Genomic DNA, 22,293 nt, shown 5'->3' with positions numbered 1-22,293 from the left:
TCCAGCATCTTAATACCATCCATACACTACTTCATTGGAACGATCTTCTGAGCATCATGTCCTTCTGCCACCACTAAGGTCAACTGTGGAGTTACTTCAGCCTATTGTTTCCTCCCTTTACTCATTAATGGCGTTTATCTTAATATTCAAGTATTTAATGAGTAATTTCCCAATTCACTTCAGTGTTCACATCTCCACTCCATATGTTTAACACCCTTAATAAAATGCACAGTCCCTTATCAGAATAGGGCACTGCATCAGAGACACAGTGGCATTACTTACAGCCCCCCCTGTAATCTCTAACAACACCTCTGCTGTCTTTTGGTCAAGCCAGTGAAAATACTGGGAACTGTTATCTCCCATGGCTTTTGTTGCTATCCCTCCGGCCTGCAGCCCGCACCACCGGAATTGCCCAGTTGCGTACAGCGAAAAAGGCCGCATTGCCACGGTGCTTCAGGAGAAATCCCTCCAATGAGCTTCTTCTTCGCACATTCGTACTACCCATGGTCCCACGCATGCCTACACTTATCTCCACTATGTAGGTTCATAGCGTATAGTTATATGTTCACCGCTTTTCAATCCGGCTCGCTAGACATGTACAAATTCTCTATTTCAGATTTCAAAATTCAAAGACATCAATTCCTCTTTGAACTCAGAGCATGCGTCCTCATTCATTACATCCAGGCTGCTTCTAACAAGCCAGCACAAGGCACTTTAAATCCACCCAGAATTCCAGTTTCTTTCCCCTCAGCAGATGAAGAACCTGGAAATGTTTCCAACGCTTCCCTGCACACATCATAACATAACGACACACTCACATGATAAGTTGCTGTATTTATCGTGTGTACAACGCTAATCCGAGACCCAGTTAGAACACAAAGGGATCAATGATACTGACGTCACACTACCTGTACCAACGCATCTCCCAAACCTTGCGTGAATGCTCAATCGATATTAATTACATACCTCTATTGCTACTATGCTGAAACTAACAATCTAATTCCAAAACACGCAAACTAAACGACGTATTTCGGAGCTTACACTCGACTCTAATCCATGCAGGGAGCATAAGCCGCACCAGCGCAGCGTCACATGATCAGCATAATCCCACCATGCACTCCAATGAGCTCCCGTGGCCCGGGCACTCAACTCGCTCAGCGAGTCTGATCTCCTGAGCGTGCAGTGCAGGCAGCTCGTCTCCTCGCCTTACACGCGTGAGGACACCCCACAGGATCCGATCCATCCTGCTGCCTGCGTACGTAGTGTACATGCTCTCCATACAGGCCCACCATAGCCTGTCCACGATGTGAAGAATCACTTTTAAAACTCAACCCACTCTCTCTACACAAGACCTCTGAGGTTAATAGAACCTTTCCGTTGTCAAAGCTATTACTTGTCCAGAGATTACAAAGTAAATGTTATGCTCCTAGTACAGGTGCCCACTTTTTTTTCTTTTTTTTTTTGCATACAAGATGTCAGAGCTAAAAAAAAATCCGGCTTGCCTGCCATTTCCAAACAACGCTATAATGTCTTTTTTTTTCTTTTTTTTTCTTTCTTTTTTGTATACAGGATCGAGGCTCGTGAAAGAGCTAACATTTATCACACAAAAAAATCAAACAGACACACAAAACATATAATTAGGGTAGCGGTAGACAAGATGGGGAGAGAAGGGGAAGCACACAAACACAACATTTGAGAGCAGGGACATCGGGAGATCTGTGGGAGGGCTTGGGGGGAGGAGGCGTGGGAAGGGGGGGGAGGGGTCGGAGAAGTATAAAACACAAGGACGCTGCAAGGACTTCCAGGAAGGAAGTTGGTATTTCAAAAAAGTGGATCTGGGGTGAAATTAGTGGGGGTAGAAAAGATGAAGGTTTTGGATGGGGGAAGATAAGAGATGGTGGTGAACAGCTGTTTTAAAGACCTGGAGGGAGGAGTGGGATTGAAGAGAGTGAGGGAGTTTGTTCCAGAGGCGGGAGAAAAGAGGAATGAAAGAGTGAAGGTGAGTAGAGAGTCTTGAGTTTGGCAGTTTAACCATAAGAGGGTTGCTGGCAGATCTTGTGCGACCTGTAGGAATATTTGGGGGACAGAGCCTAGAGAGAGCTGGGGGAGCAAGGCCGGAGAGGAGTCGGTAGAAGACGGAAAGACCACCAACCTGCCTGCGGTGAGTAATAGTGGGGCAGATATGTAACAAAAATTGCACGAGATGTTCACATCCGGCAGAAAGTTTGAAATTTTGCATACAGGGGTATTTTGACATGCTGAGTTCAAAAATTGGCGGATCCAAGAGGTCTGACCAATGGACAGGCCGCCATCTTGAATTCCAATATGGCTGCCAAGACGAAATGTTGATAATCCCTATCTTGGGTTCTAAATGACCTGTGGTGCTCAAATTTTGTACACAAGGGTATGTTGACATGCTGAGTTCAATAAGGCAATAATTTGAAATGTCTGACAAATGGTATGGCCGCCATTTTGAATTCCAATATGGCCGCCAAGACGAAATGTTGAAAATCCCGGGTTCTTTGCAAAAGCAATACCAATTCAATGGATCCCTAGTTGACAAATCATATAACAAGTCAAAGAGCTCATTTCAAAGTATATTTCGTACCAGTTGGCAGCCGTAACATGCTGCAAGCTTTTTTCCATCCGTTTTACTTCTCCTACTGCTCATCTCGGAAGCATTGTCCAGAGCAGAAACATAGTTCTGTGCATGGTAGATTAGCAGCAGCACATTTGCAATTTCCAGCACACCGTTTTTTACACTTGCACTTGATCAGCTCTCGGCACCCTTTTGACGCCTCTGGCATTACTGTCCAAAATGGATGCCAGACATCATCTGCATTTTTAGCCCATCCCCAATCTGCAGGTGAAGGCAGCTCTGGGTTAGCAATTTGGGACTGTCCCCAGATGTGACCGGCCTGAAAGACTGCCCTCTTCACATGTTGACGCAGTGCCTCTTTTGTCGGTGGAATATTTTCCGATTGCCGATTTCCCTGAGCAAACAGCTGCTTGCGTGCTTCGTTCACTTTCTTCAGAGGGGAAGTTCTACTGTACAGAACAACGAAGAACCTCTCTATGTTGTCCATGTCATCATCTGTTACTTCCGCTGGTGCATGTGAGAGATGATTGAAGACCTCCCCCAAGTTTGGCATGGAATTCCATATGCTCCACACAGTCTTTTTGCCAATCCCACATATGGCAGAAACAGTATCGCATCCGGAAACAGTATGCAGGAATAGAAGCCCCCATGAGCGTTCAGGGCCAATGTGAGTCGCAATAGTGTGAGCACATGCAGATTTGCCATGTATGCTGACCAGGAGATATTATCTTCACTCTCAAGACCTTCCTTCTCCTGCAGACTTTGTACAAACGAAAGCCACTGACCTTCTTTGTCCTGTATTCCGGAGGACACACTTGGAGTGGATGGACCTTTTGGTTTTCTTGGAATGGGATTATTAGTTGGAAATGTTTCAGGAGGCACATCACTGTAAGATGCAGGAAGGGCGGCTATCGTTTTGGAGCGCTGTTTGTTCTCATTCTCAGTGACATTCTCATGATTTCGAATGCTGCCACTTTTGTCATGTGAAACATGTTGTGTCAATGATAACGCGGTTCCATGAAATGAACTTTGTGCTGATGCTGATGATGGGTTGTGATCTATGTTGTCTAGGTTGCCTGTTGTGAATATTCCACTTCGCAATTTTGTTGGACACACAACGCCGTCATGTTTGTATATTTCTATGACTCTGTTGGCCTCATCTGTGGATACCTCCAGTATGCGATCATAGGAAACACACAAACCATGTTGAAAAAGAACGTCAACGAGATCCCGTTTCCTTGTTTTGCTATGAATGAGAAGACCCAGGTAAAGTGGCAGTGATGTTTCACGTTTCAAATTGTGACGTACTGCTGTAGTTTCCAACCTTCCTCGTTTCATAGTGTTGAATGTTACAAGTTGAGTTAAGGATTGCACAGAGACGCCTCCCTTGTTGTTTGCGTTTTGTTTTTGTATGTTTGTACCAGCAAGAATCATTTCCATCAACGCTGCCAATGATGGTGGTGAGTTGTTATATGATTCGTTAACTAGGGATCCATTGAATTGGTATTGCTTTTGCAAAATATCTTTGCGCACAATCTGGGCAGCTCTCATGAGAATGACCGCGTCGTTGTCAGAGCTTTGTCTACAAGCATGCAATAAAGCTTCACCAATGTCCTCTTTGAATGACAGTGTCACTTCATGGTTGCTCTTATGTGCCTCAAGTTGCGGAAGGTGTCTGAGAAGCTTGTCCTTAAGGTGAGTTGAATTAATCCTCTTTGAGATATCACCTCCCAGTTGTGCCAGACGTTCTGTATAAAGCTTTGTGAGATCGGCTAACTTGAAAGTGTAACTGTCATCTGTACACTTCATTTCTTCCAAATAGGCTATCAATTCGGCCAAAGCTACTGATTCTGGTGGCATATTTTCACTTGAACTGGCTTCCTCATTCTTTCTTACAAATGATCTGTATCGAGTGTGGAGAACAGTCATGCACTTCTTGTGATAAACAGCATCTGATGCCGTCATATCACCTACAGACAATCTAGCCAGGAGTTTTGTATCCCTCAATTCTGTTGCCATCAATCGAACATTGGAATCTACATTTTTTGTTGCCGCTCTGTGGACTATTTCTTCATTACTGATAATGCTATCACAAAAGAAACATGTGCTAGCAGTACTCTGTTCAACGGATGGAGATTTGAAACTTGTTCTGAGTCTTTTCTTAACAGGCGAGTAAGTTTCTTCACCAAGTTTAAGGTCTGAACTTTGCTTTCTTTCCCTTGATTCAGCCCTGGCCACACGAGAGCTGCTGCACTGCACATAACAGTTTTTGTGCCATTTGGCAGCATGCGCAGCTAGGGTTTCTGCAATACCGCAACCATCATCTAGTCGGGAAATGTTTATCCCGCAAGGCAAGGCACCTAAATCATTCAATGCCTTGAGATTTTGAGCAAGATTCTCATAGACGTCGAGACACGACTGATTGCTGCCCTTACGTGCATCTCTTAGTGGTTCATTTTCAGAACGTTTCTGGCAAAGAGCGCAAATGTTCCAGTCTGTTGGCATTGGAATTGTTGACGATGTTTTCTTTGATTTCGACATTGGATCTGAAAGAGAAAAAACATTAAAAAAAAAAATTATTGGAATGTCATGTGAATGTTCAGTTCCGGCAGAAAGTGTTAAATTTCACATACAGGGGTATTTTGGGGCGCTGAATTTCCCAAATTTCTACTGCCTTCGACAAAATTACAAACCCATCAGTAGATTTGAGATGCAACAATTTTCCAGTTATCATAATAATGCTCAAATGATTTAACATTATGACATTACCGTACACTGTGCTATTAAAGCAATGAAAACATCGATGTTTGTCTTGGCGGCCATATTGGAATTTAAAATGGCGGCCATACCGTTTGTCAGACATTTCAAATTATTGCATTATTGAACTCAGCATGTCAACATACCCTTGTGTACCAAATTTCAGCGCCACAGGTCATTTAGAACCCAAGATAGGGAATTTCAACATTTCGTCTTGGCGGCCATATTGGAATTCAAGATGGCGGCCGGTCCATTGGTTAGATCTCTTGGATCCACCAATTTTTGAAATCAGCGCTCCAAAATACCCCTGTATGCGAAATTTCACACTTTCTGCCGGAAATGAACATCTTTTTCACATATCTGCCCCACTATAAGTGAAAGGCCCTCGGAGTTAGCTTCATCGCGGGAGATTCCAATGATTCTGAAAGCTTTGGTTTCAACAGCGTGAAGACGAGCTAGGTGTGAGGCAGGAGCACCAGCCCAGAGGGGAGAGCAGTATTCCATTGAGCTGCCGATGAAGCCTTGCTTCCACAATCCCACGAAGCACCAATCAGCTTCTCAACCACAACTCATAAAATATTCAAGACCCAACGCTCATTCAAAGAATATTTCACCATCAAAGCTCCACAATTCAGACAAGTCGACAGTAGACGTCACATTTCCAATCAACAAACGACGTCAGACCAACCTTCATCTTCCAAACATGAACATTATTTAAACCAACCAGCCATTTTTCAAATACTTGAACTGAAATCCACATCAAATTTGAAAATCCAAACGCAATATAATCGTTTTTAACAACACCAGGCACTAAACCCCAACCAATCACCCTACAGGACAGGACTCAAATCATCGTGGAAGCAATCAATCCCTTCGGTTGGTTGCATCTCCATACAAGCCCCATCTCTATACCCATGTGGCCGGCGCTCGGTGCGATCCCTTACTTAATCATTCAACCATCCACCATTGCAAAAATAGCAGTCTGCAACCATTTTTTTCCCGCCACCATTTCTTCCATCCATCAGCTTCAAAACCCCTCCTTTATCCATCTTAAGCACTTTCTTCGACATCTAAGTGCATGCATAAGCCCACTTTAAATATAATCCGTTCTTTGCTCAAAACAAGCAAATGCAGTCTACATAATTCATTTGGATTCACATTCCCAAAAAACTCCACCACTTTCTTTATAGCTGCAAAATGCTGGATTCTAACCATTAGCCTAGACACAGCTCTTTGCCAGGCTGCAAAAAGTTATGTTCCTCACACAAGCCAGTATGAGGGGACAAACAAACACAAAGGTTCCCGAGAGCTGTGGCCTTTAACTTACTCATGACAACCCAGCGAGCACAGAGGCCCATACTGAAGGACCATTATTTGCTTTTAAAATCGAAAATCTTTTCGGCAACTACAAAAAGTACAGAAATTTCTGTAGCTATAGGTTAATTAAAATTGAAGGGGGTTTGACACTTCTTATTGCACCGTGGACCAAGATATTGGAGATGACTCGTTTCTCTAACTTCTCCAATTAACATCTCACTCAACAAACTTTACAGAGCCATAGAAATAAACAATTCCTTCCATATTCTTGTGAGACATCTTGTTCGCAGACAGACAAACAGGTGAAAACATGTCCTCCATTCACCTTTGGTGGCGACTGAACCCATAATCCCCAGCTCATTTGCAGCTGGCCTGCCATGATGGCCGCACATAACTGCAATGATTATATGGCAATCCATACATCCGTTCTTAACACTGCACACAATTTCAATTCCTACACCAATTTTTCCAAGCAACGTCGTCAGAGGACCTACAAGGCCCGATAACTTTACCTAAATCAGCAATACCATCCAACCATGCCCAGACATCTCTTGAGTTCTTGTTTACCTCATGTTGTTCCAGCATTTCCCTTTATTTTCAACTAATATGCCTGATCCAACTGTTGGTCCCCATTTCTGGCACGAGTCCAACCTTTTGGCTGTGGACAAACCCGTGTCTCTGGGATGTTTAGCATCTCAGAATGTTTTCATTCCTCCCAAGTTAGTTCACTGAGCTTCAAGCCATGCCTGTCTAAGTGCGCACACTCATCCTTGTCTTCAATTTAATGTTAATACACAGACAAGATACAAGAGCTCTATATTTCAACCGACATTATCATTTAACATTCACAAATTATAGAACGATGTCCCCTGCGAGATCTAACTCACCCGTACCAATCAATGTACCCAGATGAGGGGGAGGGGGGCAGTGCACTCGCTCATCCCCGGGGCATAATGCCAGCGGCTACTTGCATGCTTCCATCTTCTCCACCGGCTCACTAACTCTCTTTTTTTAAACAGCTACTCCCGAGCAATTTATGTTCTCAAACATAACCATGCCTGTCTGAATTCAGACACACTCTCATTCCGATGCTCCACAACACATTTTTAAAATATGAATTCAAACAGTACAACACTTAACAAGGAAACCAATTTTCAATTTAATGCAACTACAGATACACCTCCAGATGCAAATACAAACGGTCCACATGATATACGATACACTTCACCAAATACACATTTCCTTCGACTTCCAGTCGAGGACATATGCCTCCCAGGCGGAAAGTCAAAATATCCTTTGGGTGTACACTGAGCGGTTTTGTCTGATCAGGACTTGGGACGCCACCCCAAACTTCAGCTGCACTCACTGCAGACAAATTCAAACCCATGAACCACAAGACACAAATATAAGGAAAAACCACCATTCAAACACCACCTCATTCAAATGCTATAGAAGAGTCCCAGACTCCTTTTTCCAATCATTTGAAACTGGCCAGTTTTGGACATTATACCAATTAGTGGAATTTTAAATTCCTCGTCCACCTGGGGTATCTTTACCCCTGGTTCAGCGACTCTAGGGTATCCAGCTTATTCTTTCAAACCTGCTATTTGAGCTACCCTAGTCGTGACCCCTGGTTCAACCCCAGCTCCTCACGTAAGTTTCCAATGCATGTTCTACTGAACAATCCTTTGACTGGAAATCCCATGCGCTCTCCTTTTTGTCCAATTATTCCACACTTTCACATCCATTCTTCTCCTGGTCCATGTATTTTCCACATGTACCCCGTACAAAATCCAACCACCGGCTCCGCAGAGTTATCTGTTTTGCCCTGTCTATCTCCCATCCTTATACTTTAGTTCCCTGCTGTGTTTCCCGACAGACAGTCCTCAAATAATCATTTTTCCGTTCTTCTATTGTCTATCACACACATCCTTAGCACCGACATGGACCCCCATCAATAAATAATCCTTTTTCTTTCATCTTTTACTGTTGCCTTTTTGTTCGGACTCACGCTTGGGTTTTTGCCAAGAGTGGAGCAGGTCACCGAGCAACGGCAGTACACCTACTAGTAGGGAAAGATCTCGTGTTAGTTAGTGGGCCCAGGTGATCTTGCCGTCAACTGCAAATGTCGGGGTAAAAATGAATAATTGTCATCTCTGGACCAATCGGAGACAGCAATGGCCGTAAAGCATGCTGGGTATCATGTGATATAGTCACACGAGGCCAAGGGAAATATGCTTTCTTGTACAGAATTGGCAAAGAGTCATTTCACAGTTGCCGAGCAGAAGCGGGGTTATCACCGAGTTAAAAGGCTCTGTATTTGGCACTCTTCTAATAAAACGGGGGTAACATTGGCAACTTTCCATGAAGCAGGCAGGTGCCGCTCAGTGAAAAGTTCTCTGAAAAAAAAAAGGAGTAGATGGAGCAGATGATCATCTTTAAGGGGGGCGATCAAATTGCCGATGCGTCCGGTTTATTAGCAGTGTTTGAGTCGAGAATTGCTATGAATTTCCCCTCTTTTGAAGGAGGAATGTTCACATGCTTGAGTAAGTTTTCTGTCAGGGGCAAGGGTGTAATACATGACGAGAATGAATGAATGAATGAATGATCGTTTTGAGGCCATTTTCCCCGCTAGAGCGGGGGTTAGCCTTGCGGGCCCTTGCGGGCCTTGCGGGCTTGCGGGTAATACATGACGAGAGAGAGAGAGATTTTGGACCTCGTCCTCTCCACAGAGAGATAAGATACCCTGCCTCAGCCTCACTGCAGTGTTCTTTTTGACTTTTTATGGAGTGAAGGAATAGATGAGGTGCACATATGAGATTATGAGTGACATACCTTGCCAACAGTTGTAATTTTTTTCCGGATGGTGAGAGATGTGAAAGATTGGACCGCAGGTGAGTCTGACATTTAACGACCAAAACAATGATGGTGGCATTTAAGGAGAGACTGCAAGTTTGATATTGGTCAATTTAATTGCACACCTAGAACTCAGACTTAAGAAGGCAGGGGCACCTGCACAAAGGTGAAAGACATTTGATATTGATAAGTTCACGAACAAAAGAGTATTGGTTCAATATATTGGGTTAAAGATTACAAACCAAGAGAGGCTTAACATCACAGATGACATCTGTTTACTATCTGACACCAAGCAAAGCATGCAAGGGAAAGTAAATAAGTAGGACTGCAAATCAACACCAACAAAACAGACATGCATTAGACAATAATGCTGCCATGTGCAATGACTTGGGTATATGAGATTTTGTCAAGTTTACGTATCCCACTGTACGGTCATTGGAAGAAGTAGAGGAGGAGGAGGGGACTTCTACAAAGAACACAGAAAGGAATTTATGAGGATTAAATAAATATACAGGTGTTTGAAAAAGACGTGGACAACTTTGGTTGTTAATATTGTTACGTTTGTCGAGGGTAGGGATACCTTCATTCAGGAAGAGTGTATAGATTAGTGTGCTCCGACTTCTATTTCGTTTCATGGAAGAAGTTTCAGGAACTGAGTGGCATGCTGATGAGGAGGGGAGTGTCATTGAAACTGAAGGGAAAGGTGTATGCTGCATGTGTGAGAAATGTCATGATTTATGGGAGCAAGACATGGGTAATGAACGTAGAGCAGCAACGAAGGCTGGAAAGGGTGGAAATACGAATGGTTCGGTGGATGTGTGGAGTATTGTTGAGAGAGAGGAAGACAAATGATGAATTGCGAAAGATGATGGGAATAGAGCCTGTGATGGATGCTGTGAAGAGAAACAGGTTGAGATTGTTTGGTCATGTGTTGAGGAAGGATGAAAGTGACTGGTTGAGAAGAGTGATGGAAATTAATGTAGAAGGAAGTACAGGACGGGGAAGACCGAGAAAGACTTGGCTAAAGATGGTGGAAGAAGAAATGCGGGCAAGGGGGTTAACAAGGGGAGATGCAGAAAATAGGGCAAAATGGAGAAGACTGTCATGGGGACCGCAAGGCTAACCCCCGCTCTAGCAGGGAAAATGGCCTTAAAATGCCTGTTGTTGTTTTGCTCTGACTGTCATGAAAAAGAAGAAACCTCGATGTACCATACATACGGAATTTGTGTAGACCGGATGTCGGGTAAACTTGTATCTTCGTCCCCATCACAGGGGTGGGTGCTTGTTAATTAGCGAGGGGTTCTGGGTAATTAATTCCCTGTGTGTAGTTGCCTCTGTAATCTATTCCTTCGTTCCTTTTGACACAGCACCCAGACATAGAGACAGAATCGCGCATTTAATGGCACTAAATATAAAAACTAACCGGAACCCAGCATCAAGCACTGCCACTGATGACATTGACATGGGTGAGAATACAAGCGGCAGGTCCGAGAGGCCACGCCTCGCAGAGCACGAAATTGGTTAGGTTCGTCGAGCAGAGATTGACTACTAAGAGGTGGCACGCACTGGTTGGATCAGGCAAGGATGGCATGGGGATGACGTCAGAGCGTGCATTATAAACGACTGTTCCCTGTCATTTTCACTCTCTCCAGGCTGGCATTCATAACGATCACCCTCTCTGCTGGTCTGCTCTCATGCTGTTCATGGTTCGTGGCTTGGATCATGAATTCGTATTCGTTCTTGGAGTATTGAGGAGAGTCTTGACTGAGTCATTCGCTTGCGCTCGCTCCTGGTCTGGCTATTCGTTCGTGGATTCGGTCGACGATTGTAGCTTTTGGTGGTGAACCTGGCTTTTGGTATTTGGGACGATCGCCGATTCATTCCTCTCTTGGCAACACCGAGCGGTCGGAGTTCGTAGCGCTCCTCCCCAGGTTGGACGATCGGGAGGACAAGCGGACATCGAGGGAACGAAGGCGCACGAGGCCTAGTTCGTGCCAACTAGTCTGCGGTTTCACACGCAGGGACGCGGGCCCAGACAATTCCTGACAAGATTTGGGAGTCGCTCACAGATAAGTGCCAACCACACCTTTTATTTTTGCTATCATTATTTTTCTCTTTCGTCTGTGTGTGGGGACGTCCCAATTTAGGATTTTAGTTTGTCGTGCATTCTTTTGTTACCGGCATTTCTTTTAATAAATCCAGTATTTTTGTACATTTTGAATCGGTGTTTGCTCGCATTAATTATTGCAGGTCTGAAGATGACCGGGTGGACCCGTGCAGGTAAGCGCTCCTGGCTTTTTCCCCCACTTACTCCCCGCACTTTTAACGAAGGTCCGCCATTGACTGAACGCCTCAGAGTTAAATCTAGTTTGGTCATCTGTCACCCTGCGGTGTTCACCACACAGGGTAGTCACACAGCATTTGGTGTCAGGAGTTTGGGATTCGGTGTTGGGTTATCCTGGTGTTGGGCTAGCGGCTAGGGTGCCAGCTTAGGATCCCAGGATCCTGGGTTCGAATCCCGGTCGATCGCTGAATTAATGCCAGGGGGGTTGACTCAGCCTGTCATCCTTCCGAGGTCGGCTAATTGAGTACCAGTTCACTGGTAATTCCCTGCTTGTCGTAAAAAGGCGACAAAAAGGGTTGGCGGCAGGAAGGGCACCCGGCCGTAAAACATTGCTTCAAAAAGGGGACCAAAAAAAAACAACAACAACCACGGTCCCCGAAAAAGGCCAACCCCTGCTTTGCGGGGAAAAATGGCCTCTAAATGTGGTTTATTTTTTTTAATACTCGACGGACATTTTGTGTTCGAGGTTTGCGAGTTTGACACCCATCGAGGGCAAATTGCACTCAGCATTTGGAATAAAAATAAACCGTAGTACCGGGGTGTCCAAATTTTGTAGTAATTGGTGAGCGAAGCGCAACATCGCGTTTTTGAACAATTAAAAATATTTTTTATTCTTTGTCTGAGGTAAAATACACGGGGGGATGGGGGGGGGGGGAATGGGGGGGAGAACTGCTTTCTCACCGTGGATGGCGAAAGCGAGTGAGATGGCCGAGCGGGTTGAGGAGCGTGAAGGAAATGGAAGCGGTCTCGGGGGTAGGTGGTTTTGGGAATAGGATTGAAACCTCTGGAGCGATCAAGCCAGGAGACAGGTCCGATGTCTTTCCAGGCTATGTTAAAATTATTAAGGGGCATTAGTGATATTATGAGGGGAATGAGTAAAGAGATTAATGGAATGAAAGAGGAAAGCAATGCATGTAGTGAACTATTGGATGCCTGTAGTGAACGATTGAAAGCCTGTAGTGAACGATTGGATGCCGGGACTGAAGAAATAAAAACCCAAATGAAAGAAATCAAAGGCCTTAGAGAGCAAACGAATGAAACAAAGAAAGAACTAAAGAATGAAAATCGGGCACAGGAGGGGAAATGTTTCTTTGAAGAAAGCCTGAGTGAACAAATTGATTCTCCGAATGAGCGTGGGGACCAATCGGGCGGAAAAATTGATGGAATAAAGGGAAGGAACGAACGATTGGAAGGAAAAATTGAGGGAACAACACAATAATTGGGGGAACGAATTGACGAAGTAGCAGGGGAAGAGATGGCATTGGAAATTGAAAAGGGTGCAACCCAGTCTGATAGACTTTGCGCAAAGGAGCAGGGATGGGCCACAGAATTCCAATTGTACATACTTTATAGACGTACTCACATTCCAATTGTACATACTTTATAGACGTACTCACATTCTAATTGTGCATACCTTAGAGACGTACTCACATTCCAATAGTACCTACTTTATAGACATACTCACATTCTAATAGTACCTACTTTATAGACGTACTCACATTCCAATAGTACCTACTTTATAGACGTACTCACATTCCAATAGTACCAACTTTATGGACGTACTCACATTCCAATAATACTTACTTTATAGACGTACTCACATTCCAATTGTACATACTTTATAGACGTACTCACATTCTAATTGTGCATACCTTAGAGACGTACTCACATTCCAATAGTACCTACTTTATAGACGTACTCACATTCTAATAGTACCTACTTTATAGACGTACTCACATTTTAATTGTACATACCTTAGAGATGTACTCACATTCCAATAGTACCTACTTTATAGACGTACTCACATTCTAATAGTACATACTTTATAGACGTACTCACATTCTAATAGTACATACTTTATAGACGTCCTCACATTCCAATAGTACATACTTTAGAGACGTACTCACATTCTAATAGTACATACTTTATAGACGTACTCACATTCTAATTGTCCATACTTTATAGATGTACTCACATTCCAATAGTACCTACTTTATAGACATACTCACATTCTAATAGTACATACTTTATAGACGTACTCACACTCATTATTCAGACATTAGCGACACAGTCAGATGATGATGATGATGATGATCGACATACTCGGTTGATAAAAACGTAACGTGTAATACTGGCTACCACGAGGTGACGTTTGTGACTTCCTGTAATAAGGTCCACAATGTTATCATGTTCTTCCTGACAATGTTTACTCGTCACGTGGTGTAAATCAAGAAGTTACGTTCAATCATCTTAAATTACATTTTGTATTTCATTCGCCTGAATTCATACCAGTCTGGTCCGACTCCCAATGCCCTCCTAAAGCAAACACGTCATTCGTTTTCGAAAAGAAACAACTTTCATGCCGAGCAGATCTATACAACAACAACAACAACAACAACAGGCATTTAAAGGCCATTTTCCCTGCGAGAGCGGGGGTTAGCTCTATCATCTATATATAATGGAGCAAGTGTTTGTATGTATGTACTGTATGTATGTATGTCCGCTCTTCACCCATTGGCTGGACAGCTGACCGAACTCCACCCACATATATTACCTGAAATATTTAACCTAAAGTACCCAGAGGACCCAAAAGACCCTGAGGACCCTAAATAACCCATGGACCCTAAATATCCCAAAAGATCCTGAGGACCCAAAAGATCCAAAGGACCCAGAGGAACTAAAATACCCCAAAGACTAAAAAGACCCAAAATACCCCAAAGACCCAAGAGAACCAAAAGACACTGAAGACCCAAAATACCCCGAAGACCCTTAAAGACCCCAAATACCAAAAATACCCTGAAGACCCAAAATACTCCAAAGACCCTTAAAGACCCAAAATACCCCAAAGACCCCAAATACCCTTAAATATCCCAAAGACTCAAGAGATCCAAAAGACCCTGATAACCCAAAATCCCCGAAGACCCTTAAAGACCCAAAAGACCCAGAGGATTGAAAAGACCCCGAATACCCAAAATATTCTAAAGACCCAAAAGACCCCAAAGACCCCAAAGACCAAAATATCCCAAAGATCCCTGAAAACCCAAAAGACAAAAAGACCACGAAGACCCTTAAAGACCAAAAAGGTCGAAAATGCCCAATGACCCAATTGACCCAAAATACCCTGAAGACCCCAAAATACACCAAAGATCCTTAAAGTCCCACAAATCTCCAAAGAATGAAAAGACCCCAAAAACCTAAAAGACCCCAAAGACTGAAAAGAACCCAAAAAGCTAAAAGACCCCAAAGATGGAAAAGACCCAAAAGACCCCAAAGATCCTTAAAGTCCAAAAAATCTCCAAAGAAAGAAAAGAGAAATGGCGCATTGCGAGCTCGGATTCCCATACTGATTGGGGATGATGAAGGGGGTTGGGGGGGGGGGGCTGGAGGGTTGGGGTCGTGGGAAAATTGTTAGCTATGGTGACGGTTGACAGGGATTATGTGGGGATGGTAGAGGGGGGTGGGGGGAGGGGGTTGGGGTCGTGGGTATTGTTAGCTAGGGTAACAGTTGATGGGGGATTGTGAGGGGATGGTGAAGGGAGTTGGGGGGGGGGGGGGGGGGCTGGGGTTGTCGGTATTGTTAGCGAGGGTGACGGTTGATAGGGGATTGTGAGGGTATTGTGGAGTGGGGTAATGGGGTGTGGGGTGTTCATGGGTATTATTAGCTAGGCTGATGGTTGCAGGGGCATTGTGGGGGAAAGTGGAGTGGGGGAAGGGTGTGGGGTTATTATGGGTATTGTTAGGTAGGGTGATGCTTGATGGGGGAATTGTGAGGGGATGGTGAAGGCGGAGGAGAAAGAGGGGGTGTGGGTTGGTTGTGGGTATTGTTAGCTGGGATGATGTTTGATGTTTTTTTTTTCTGGAAAATTGAGATGCCTCAAAAACCAAGGACACCTAAGTTTTAACAAAAATCAGCAAGAGCGATATTACCAAAGCAAATAAACAAGAAATTCAAGTCAAAGTAGTTGTGTCAGAAGAAAATATCTGATGGCAGAAAAATGTGTTGCCTGCTTGGAACAAGATCGCCCGTTGGACGGATACTCTGCTAGATTTCATAATGTTATAAGTTTCATAAGTTTCCTGAACTTTACCACGAAGTTTAATAACACCATCATCATCATTTCGTGTCGAGCACGTGGCTGCTCGCTTGCATCATTGCTGGGAGTGTGGCAGTGCCCCCTGTAGATTAGAGCAGGCATTGTCCACTCGTCATGAAAGACTTTAACCTCCACCAACTAATGCTAGCATATAGGTAGGTCCTCCAGCTTGACGTCCTTCCGAGGGACGGTGCACATACACATGCATGCCTCACTCTACCCACGAAACACCATCGTGAGAGTTTACAGGGGGGCTGGGATTCAAAAGTAGGCTACATATAGCTCAAGGGTGAGCGTGCATACCTGTAGGTGTAGGTGTAGATAGTGGCCACCCCAAAGACCACCAAAGACCACCAAAGATCCTCATTCAGATCTAGAAGTGGTGGTCTAGACCACCCCCCAGCCCAATCATATGCTGGCACAACCGAAACAACCCTGTCTCAAACTCAGTCATGTCTTCTCAAAAGAGGTCAGGGGTCTTGCCTTTTTACATAATGTGCCTCCAATGGCCGTCAAACGTGATGACATCAATGTCTGACAGCCCACGCAGCCGCTCGTCCGCTCCATTCCCTCTTCTTGGAAGAAACAATTTTACATGAAGGCAAGTCAATCAAACCTAATCTTTTGGTGAAAGAAAGCGGATCATTTGAAGGGAAGACCGGAAGAGGTATTTATAAGGTAGTTATGTTCAGAATCTCGACTTTCTTGGCTAACCCAACTCTAACTTGGAACATTATGGCAGAGGAAGAAAATGTAGGTGGGCGGTTTTGTTTGTATTACTCAACCGGAACGGAAGTTAGTGCTGAGGGGTCATGAACTCGAGCGGAAACGACGAGCAAGTGCAGGATTGAAGAAGAACGGCACTCAGTAGTGAGCATACATACGACCAAACGACCAAACTCGTTTGAGGATGTACAGTCATTGGGTCTAGCGTGGGAATGAGGAACTGGGATTATGGGTGAATGGTACCATGCGTGAGACTTCTTATATTAGGTGCATAATGAGGAATCGAGCTCATCCCACGGGTTATATCACCCTCTTCCCCTCGGATTTGCTTGCAATAGTACTGCACTTTATTGTACACCGCTCCTTCCCTATTCCATCTCCAGGCACTGCATGACGTCATCACTGGACACCAAAGGGGTGCAAAGAGCCCGGTGATGACACGCGCCAAAAGGGAGTACATTTTTTTTAATAAGAAAATTTATAAAAGGGAGTACATGGACTCATTTTTCACTCCGTTTGTTTGTTTTATTGTTACCCTCGCAGGAGGAGAGGGTATTGCATTTGGGTCCATTTCTGTTTGTTACTTGGCAAAAAAAAAAAATTTTTTTTGCAAGTATGTTGATCACTGCGGTGTGTGTGTGTGTGTGTGTGTGTGTGTGTGTGTGTGTGTGTGTGTGTGTATGTGTTAGTGTGTGTGTTAGTGTGTGTGTGTGTGTGTGTGTGTGTGTGTGTGTGTGTGTGTGTGTGTGTGTGTGTGTGTGTGTGTGTGTGTGTGTGTGTGTCTGTCCGCTCACTTATACTTGCCTACAGGTCACAATTTGAAACTGATCTTTACGAAACTTCACCAAATGTTAAAGTTCGTGGTCCGACAAAATCCTATATGTATTTGAGGTCAAAAGGTCAACATAGGCCAAAGGTCAACCACTTTTTTCAAATTTCTAATATCCTCAATTTTCATCCAATTGACTTGAAATTTGAATAGGATTTTCATATCAGCAAACTGAATTCAACCACCAACTATTTTTGAGATGAGTGTTGGCCAAAAGGTCAACATAGGCCAAAGGTCAACCACTTTTTTGAATTTCTAAAATCCTCAATTTTCATCCGATTGACATGAAATTTGAATAGGATTTACATATAGGTGAACTCAATTCAACCACCAACTATTTTTGAGATCAGCATAGGCTAAAAGGTCAACATAGGCCAAAGATCAACCACTTTTTTTGAATTTATAAAATCCTCAATTTTCATGCAATTGACTCAAATTTGAAAACGATTTACAGATCTGCAAACTGAATTCAACCACCAACTATTTTTGAGATCAGCATAGGCCAAAATGTCAATATAGGCCAAAGGTCAACAACAATTTCAAATTTCTAAAATCCTCAATTTTCATCCGATTGACTTGGAATTTGAATTGGATTTTCATATCAGCGAACTGAATTCAACCACTAATTATTTTTGAGGTCAAAAGTATGCTCTACTGAGTGCCATTCTACTTTGTTCTGTTTTTCCAAGTGTCGCTCTATGACTGATTTTTCATTACTTGCCGGAAAAGATTCCGGCAAGTATGTTGATCTGTTCGTTACTTGCCGGAAAAGATTCCGGCAAGTATGTTGATCTGTTGGTTTGTTTGTTTGTCTGTTTGTCTGTCTGTCTGTTTGCAGCACTGCGTCTACACCGTTGCACGTAGAATCGCCAAACTGCACACTTATTGGTCTTGCCCTGGAATAGACTGTGCCCAATTGATGACGTCATCGGTGACGTGGTTCGGCCGCCATCTTGGAAAGACTTTGCACCTCTATATTTCCGAAAGTGCTGAACAGAAAAAATTGAGACATGGATCATTGTAAAGAACTCTCCATTGGGAATAAAACATGTTAATGATGACGTCATAGGTCACGTGGTTCGGCCGCCATCTTGGAAAAACCGAAGAAAATTTGCACCTCCATATCTCCGAAAGTACTGAATAGAAAAAATTGAGACATGGCTCATTGTAAAGAACTCTCCATTGGTAATAAAACATGTTAATGATGACGTCATAGGTCACGTGGTTCGGCCGCCATCTTGGAAAAACCGAAAAACGTTGCGCCACTATATCTCCAAAAGTGCTGAACAGAAAAAATTGAGACATGGCTCATTGTAAAGAACTCTCCATGTGGAATAAAATATGTTAATGATGACGTCATAGGTCACGTGGTTCGGCCGCCATCTTGGAAAAACCGAAAAACTTAGCACCTCCATATCTCCAAAAGTGCTGAATAGAAAAAATTGAGACATGGCTCATTGTAAAGAAATCTCCATGGGGAATAAAATATGTTAATGATGATACCATCGGTCACGTGGTTCGGCCGCCATCTTGGAAAAACGGGAAAACTTTGCACCACTATATCTCCAAAAGTGCAGAATGGAAAAAATTGAGACATGGCTCATTGTAAAGAACTCTCCATGGGGAATAAAATATGTTAATGATGACCTCATCGGTCACGTGGTTCGGCCGCCATATTTGTCCTAAATGGCCGATAAAAAAGGACATTCCGGCAAGTCCTCGGTCTCTGACCGATTTTTCATTTGTTTGTTTGTCTGTCTGTTTGTTTGTCCGTTTGTCTGTTTGTTTGTGTTTGTCCACACAGAATAAATATGATTTTCTCGGCAACCGCTGGTCTGATTGACAGCAAATTTCCACCACAGGTGCAACTTTACCTGGATAATTTTTTAAATGATAATTATGACGTCATATGTCACGTGGTATGGGCGCCATCTTGGAAATACCGAAAAACTTTCACCTCTATATCTCCAAAAGCACCGCATAGAAAAAATTGAGACATGGCTCATTGTAAAGAACTCTCCATTGGGAATAAAATATGTTAATGATGATGTCATAGGTGCCTCCATTATGACGTCATAATTCTACAAGTACAAAACTTCATCTGATCAAGATGAAATTTCTTGAGCGTCATCCAGGGATAAATTGGTGGAGAAAAAATAATAATGACGTGATCGGTGACGTCGTTCGGCCGCCATATTTGTTTTTAACACAAAAGTCTTAAAAACCACTGAAAAGACATCCTGGCGAGGGTTTGCAATCTCTGATTGCTCTTTCTTGTTTTATTTCTTGTTTTCATGTTTGTTTGTCCAGGCGATATCTCAGCCATCCTTTGAGCTAGGAAGCTGAAATTTGGGCACAATAGTGAACACGTGCTTTGGCAAAAAGGTATTTTTTATTATTTGATTAATCGATTAATTGATTGATTACTTAATTATTATCGATTAATTAAGTACTTATTTATTTCCTTTCTCAAGTTTGTCAAGTTTTGTTTCATTTTATCATTTTATGGGGGAAAAAATGTTTTGTTTTGTTTTTAACATTTTTGTTTTGTTTTGTTTCATCATTTTCAATTAATTAATTTTTTTTAAATAATTATTTATTTTGATTAATTACAAAACAAGTTATTTTGTTTCATCATTTTCAATTAATTAATTAATTAATTTTCAAAAAGTTACAGCTTCGGACAAAACACTAGTGGTTTTGGTATGCTATTAGCCAATTGATTAATAAATTAATTATTTTACAATTATTATTTATTGATTTGAATTGCATAATTAATCAATCAATTATTGTACACCTCTCCATCCCTATACCGCTCTATGTGTTGCGCCGGGTGCTGGAGGATATGTTATTTATTTATTTCGCATGGGACGCTTTACTTTGAATGTATCTGTACTTGTTTACTTTTCTTTTTGGAAACCTGCTCCAGTTACTCTTATTTGCCTCCACATAGTGACTGGTGAGGATGGCAGGATGGCATCGAGGTATGCACACTCTCCACTGATCCATTCTAGCCTTGGTTCGAATCTCGACTCAGCTATAAACTGTCATCTCAGTGTTTCACCAGCAGAGTGATTCGTCAATGTGTGTGCCATCCAAATTACAAAATTACAAATTCCTGCCCTGACTACTGCTGGGAAGACAATGGTCAAACCACCCAGTATAACCCATGCCAGCAAGAAACTACTTCGGCACCACCGACATTCTGTATCGTACATGGTACATTAGAATCCGATTAGTGAATGGATGGTTATTTATGCTCATTAGATGTTCTATATAATTATGGATTTTTCCTAATTAAAAAAAAAATTTATTTTCGTTTGCTTTTCCTACTTTCTTAAGGAAATTTATTTTGACGCATTTGTCCATTACACTGCATTTTGTTTGGTGTACCCTTGCTTGCTACTTTTGTTTTTCCTTATTTGATCAATGTTTCAAGGTGGCCACCGTTGGTTTAAGGGTTTAAAGATGGCCACTTTAAGATCTACAGGTTCTCAATTTGGCCTTTTGTAAGATATTGTGGGATCTTCATGCAGGCCCTTTGGTGAGTGTGAGCGAGTGAGCGTGCTTGTCCTCATGCTTCCTCTTCAGTGTTCCGTTGTTGGCAGAGTGAGAGAATTGTCGTTTGTGGAGTGAAAACAAAGCAATCGCTGAGCGTGTTAAACTGGAATGTGACGAGTTGGCAAATGGGGAACAGACAGCACAAAGCTTGTCTGTCACCAAAGCAACAGCAGGAGAAGTCTAGAAAAGTTTGTTTTTGGCAGATCACCAACATTGCTTCCAAGTAACTACTGACAAAGCCCATTTTGACCATGCATTTGGCTGACGTACTGGCACGCAATGACCAACTTATTTTGAAAGAAATTGTGGAGTCTTCGCGCAGGCCTGCAGTACTCGATGAGAGACTTGGACTCGAGTTGGACGAGCCATTTCTTTTTGGACTCACAACTCAACTCGAGACTCGGAAGGCTGAACACTCAACAACACTAGGCAGTCGCATCTTTTGAATTGAGACTTGCGAGTATGCGACTTGGTGGAGTCGTTTTTGTTTAACTGCGTGCAGTTAACAAGATGTTTTGATAGCAAAACGGTCAAAGAAAAGAACAGCTCGGCAAGAAGTGGGAAATGGGAAAAGGCTTGTGGCTTGTGGCTGTGGAAGTGGGAAGTGACTGATGGCCTGTTCTGCGACTCGGCGCAGAGCCTCCGCTGGGTATGTGGGTGCCCCCCTGCAAACCTCACATGGGGGCACTTTATATTGGAGGGCTAATAATATGGTGACAGATCTTCAGGCGAAGAATCGATTCATACCTCGGTTCCAGAGGGGGTTAGCGAAGTATTAGATTGACCAGTTCTGTCTGTTTGTCTCTGCGTGTATCTGTCTTTCCACATCATCGTGGGTAATGTATTGTCATATCTCGGCTATGCCTGTACCGATTGTAACCAAACTTGAGAGGACAGTACTAGTAGTATGGGTCACCCAGAGTGTGATATGTGGCCAACAATGAACTAAGTCCAATGTCAATCGCTGTTCATTATTTCCAGGATAGCTTATGTGGGCCTAATGCTGAGTATGACTGACATCCTAACGGTACTTCCGCAAGATGGAGGAAATTACGTAAAATCAGTAAATGATTCAAGTAAATTTCATTCGATTTACTTTGAGGTCGTTGGAAAGCTTTTTAACAAGTAATAAAAACATTTTTAAAAATGAAAAAGGATGTGGGGATGTTACTGGAAAAAGAAGAAATGAAATCTGCGAGCAGTGATGCCC

Source organism: Myxine glutinosa, chromosome 14 (genome assembly GCF_964187855.1).
Source record: "Myxine glutinosa chromosome 14, kmMyxGlut1.1, whole genome shotgun sequence".
Taxonomy (NCBI): Eukaryota; Metazoa; Chordata; class Myxini; order Myxiniformes; family Myxinidae; genus Myxine; species Myxine glutinosa.
The sequence above is the reverse complement of the archived record's forward strand: the minus strand, read 5'-3'. Positions refer to the sequence as shown.